This window comes from Hylobates moloch, unplaced genomic scaffold, assembly GCF_009828535.3.
Source record: "Hylobates moloch isolate HMO894 unplaced genomic scaffold, HMol_V3 SCAFFOLD_2, whole genome shotgun sequence".
Classification (NCBI taxonomy): Eukaryota; Metazoa; Chordata; class Mammalia; order Primates; family Hylobatidae; genus Hylobates; species Hylobates moloch.
The window spans coordinates 135209648-135213895 of NW_026652277.1; the positions used below are offsets into that span (position 1 = coordinate 135209648).

The 4248-nt window shown below is 37.1% G+C and overlaps 1 pseudogene; it reads left to right on the top strand.

Annotated features, from left to right (window-relative positions):
* The first annotated feature begins 1372 nt into the window (after positions 1 to 1372).
* On the top strand, positions 1373 to 2231 carry LOC116475865 (ras-related protein Rap-1b-like; annotated as a pseudogene).
* Positions 2232 to 4248: the final 2017 nt, after the last annotated feature.

The window sequence follows — 4248 nt, forward strand, 5'->3', positions numbered from 1 at the left end:
TTAAATTCTATGTATTTGAATAGTTTCCAAAATTTCTCTTGTTATTAATTTCTAGTTTTATTTTTGTCAGAGAAGATGCTTGGTATTATCTCAGTTTTTTTAATGTTTTAAGATTCGTTTTGTGACCTAATATCTGGCCTATCCTTAAGAATGATTCATGTGCTAAGGAAAATAATGTGTATTCTGGCTGGGCACGGTGGCTCATGCCTGTAATCCCAGCACTTTGGGAGGCCGAGGCGGGTGGATCACGAGGTCAGGAGATTGAGACCATCCTGGCTAACATGGTGAAACCCCGTCTCTACTAAAAATACAAAAACTTAGCTGGGCATGGTGGTGGGTGCCTGTAGTCCCAGCTACTCGGGAGGCTGAGGCAGGAGAATGGTGTGAACCCGGGAGGCGGAGCTTGCAGTGAGCCGAGATTGCACCACTGCACTCCAGCCTGAGCGACACAGTGAGACTCTGTCTCAAAAAAAAAAAAAAAGTGTATTCTGCAGCCCTTGGATGAAATGTTCTGTAAATATCTATTATATCCATTTGATCTATATTGCAGATTAAGTCTGATGTTTCTTTGTTGATTTTCTGTCTGAATGATCTGTCCAATGCTGAAAGTGGGGTGTGTAAGTCTCCAGCTATTATTGTGTTAGAGTCTCTCTCTCTCCATAGCTCTAATAATATTTCTTTTATATATGTGGGTGCTCCAGTGTTGGGTGCATATATATTTAAAATTGTTGTATCCTCTTGCTGAGTTGACCCCCTTTATCATTATATAGTGACCTACTTCTCTTCTTATTGCTTTTGTCTTGAATTATATTTTGTCTGATATAAGTATAGCTACTCCTGCTCTTGGCATGGAATATTTTTTTACAATCCTTTATTTTCCATCTCTGTGTATCTTTATAGGTGAAGTGTGTTTCTTGTAGGCAGAGGATCAACTGTTTTTTTTTTCCATCCATTCAGCCAGTCTATGTCTTTTGATTGGAGAGTTTAGCCCATTGACATTTAAGGTTATTATGGACAAGTAAGGACTTACACCTGTCATTTTGTTCTTTTCTTATTGTTTTTTGGTCTTCCTTCTTTCTTTCATTCTTGTCTTCCTCTAGTGAATATTGTTTTCTCTGGTGATATGATTTAGTTTCTTGCTTTTTATTTTTTTGTGCATTCATTGTATGTTTTTTAATGTGAGGTTACCATGACGCTTGCAAATATGATTTTAAAACTCATTATTCAGGCATATAAACCAGGCAGAGTGGCAGTAGCAGAGGCAAGACCACCATACCACCAGGAGTAGCAACTCAGAGAAAGCACAGAGCAACACTGACTTCAGAGACCTGGTGACAGCATGAGAGGTACTAGGTTTTAAAAAATTTGTATCATGCTTGAATATAAATTAGTCATTCTTGGCTCAGGAGCTGTTGGAAATTCTGCTTTGACTGTACAATTTGTACAAAGAATTTTGTTGAAAAACATGATCCTATAATAAAAGATATTACAGAAAGCAAGTTGAAATAGATGCACAACTCTGTATGCTTGACATATTGGATACTGCAGGAAGAGAACAATTTACAGCAATAAAGGATTTGTATATAAAAATGGACAAGGCTTTGTATTAGCATATACCATCCCAGCACAGTCCACATTTTATGATTTACAAGATCTGAGAGAACAGATTCTTTAAGTTAAAGACACTGATATTTTCCCAATGTTTGTTGGTAATAAGTGTGACTTGGAAGATAAAAGAGTTGTAGGGAAGGAACAAGGTCAAAATCTAGCAAGACAATGGAACAACTGTGCATTCTCAGAATCTTCTGCAAAATAAAAAATAAATCTTAATAAGGCCAGGCATGGTGGCTCATGCCCGTAATCTCAGCATTTTGGGAGGCCAAGGAGGGTGGACCACCTGAGGTCAGGAGTTTGAGACTAGCCAGGCCAACATGATGAAACCCTGTTTCTACTAAAAATACAAAATTAGCCAGGTGTGGTGGCACATGCCTATAATCCTAGCTACTCTGGAGACTGAGGCAGGAGAATCACTTGAACCCAGGAGGCAGAGGTTGCAGTGAGCTGAGATCACGCCATAGTTTTCCAGCCTGGGCAAAAAGAGTGAAACTCCGTCTCAAAAAAAAAAAAAAAAAAAAAAGTTAATGAGACTTTTATGACCTAGTGTGGCAATTAATAGAAAAACTCTAGTGCCTGGGAAGGCTTGCAAAAAGTCATCATGTCAGCTGCTTTAATATACTAAATGCACTGTAGCTCTGAGCCAGGTCTGAAGAATGTTGCCCAATTCAACAGTGCCTGAGCAATTCCAACTTTGTTAAACCTACCAACGGCTTAAGTGGACTCTCCTGTGGTGATACCCTTTAAGAAACAGATGAAAGATACCGTATCAGTTTGCACATTCTAATAACTTTCCAGTATCACAAGATTTTTACGTATCTAATAGTCCTAGAGTATGCAGCTGGTAAAACCAGAGGCTACATCCAGTATTACTGCTAAGAGACATTCTTCATCCACCAATGTTGTACATGTATGAAAATGGTGTACTGTATACTTGAACAAACCCCATGCATTGTATTGGAGAGTACAATAACGCAAATTGTAAAAGCATCACTATTTTAGCATAATAAAAGAAAGTCCAAAGAGATCCTATACAGACTACTCCAGATACTTTTGTTTTGTTGGTACTTGTAGCTTATCATAATTTTTTTTAAAAAATTCAAGATCATTATCATTGTACAAAATATGCATTTTGATTAACAGCTTATAGTTTTTTTAATTTTTTAAAGAGAAACTATGAAGCAGTGATCTTGTCTTTAAAATATAATAGTCCTTTCAGTATAATATCTTATTTTGAAGATGTTGCCTTTAATATCTATTGGGAAAGAAATGTCCAGACTTTTCAAATCTCTTATTATATTTTTCCTTTTTCGTTTACATAGGAAAAATGTTTATAGTTGTGGGTACAGTAAGAGTCTACAACAAGAAGTAGATATTTTCAAATAATTTTTTTTTTTTTTGAGACGGAGTCTCGCTCTGTCGCCCAGGCTGGAGTGCAATGGTACTATCTCGGCTCACCACAACCTCCACCTCCGGGGTTCAAGCAATTATCCTACCTCAGCCTCCTGAGTAGCTGGGATTACAGGCATGCGCCACCACACCCAGCTAATTTTGTATTTTTAGTAGAGACGGGGTTTCTCCATTTTGGCCAGGCTGATCTCGAACTCCCAACCTCAGGTGATCCGCCCACCTTGGCCTCCCAAAGTGCTGGGATTACAGTGGTGAGCCACTGCGCCTGGCCAGCTTACATATTTTTATGCATGACCATGCAAGATAAAGATTGCCTGTATAGTAAGCCACCATTGGGGTAGAGGGTCATAGTTTATAGGCAACTGGTGGTCTCCTCAAGGGAGAAAGGAAAAGATTTACTGACTACCTACTCATTATGGTTGAATTTTGTACCATGAGCATTAGAGATTCAAAAATAAATTGAAAAATAACAATTTTAAAAATATTCTGCACTACAATTTGAAACATAAGACTTAAAAAGCCTCTTAATTTATCTCAAGTTAGAATAAGATATTCTAAATAAATCACAAAAGTTCACACCAAGCAAGCTCCTCTGAAGTGTCTGAACAAAATTTTAGGTGAAAGTATTGAAATGTTGTCCTAACAAACAAGACTAAAACTTCTGCACAATCCCTCATAATAAATCAAATTTTCCATAGGATCAATTCTACAATTAAGAGATTACATTCTGAAACAATGGCCTTTTTCATAAACTGCATCAGTGAGGTAGCTTTATGAAAGAGCAAATTGTTAAAATGGTTCCCATCATCTAATTCTAATCTTGCTTCCTTGGGATGAGCACTACAACTCGTTAGCAACAGAATCGATTTTATGTCATCAGATACATTTATGAATTCTGAAATTATATGCATTGAAAATATAAAGTGTATATCCTCAGACTCAGTTGTATGCAAGAAATATCATATGACCCAAGGGAAGTTAAATTGTACAGTCATAAAAAAGAGTCCCGAATATGGACCCACTGCCTTTTTACCATTAGGCTAGAGAGAAGCCATGTCAACATTCAAGAACTAAGAATTTTACATGCAAGAAAATTCTTACTCAAGCACACACTTCTGCCATCATTTCTCTCTTTTTTAAATTCACACAATTTATAGGGTACATAGTGATGTTTCTTACACATAATGCGTAGTGATCAGATCAGGGTAATTAACATATTCATCG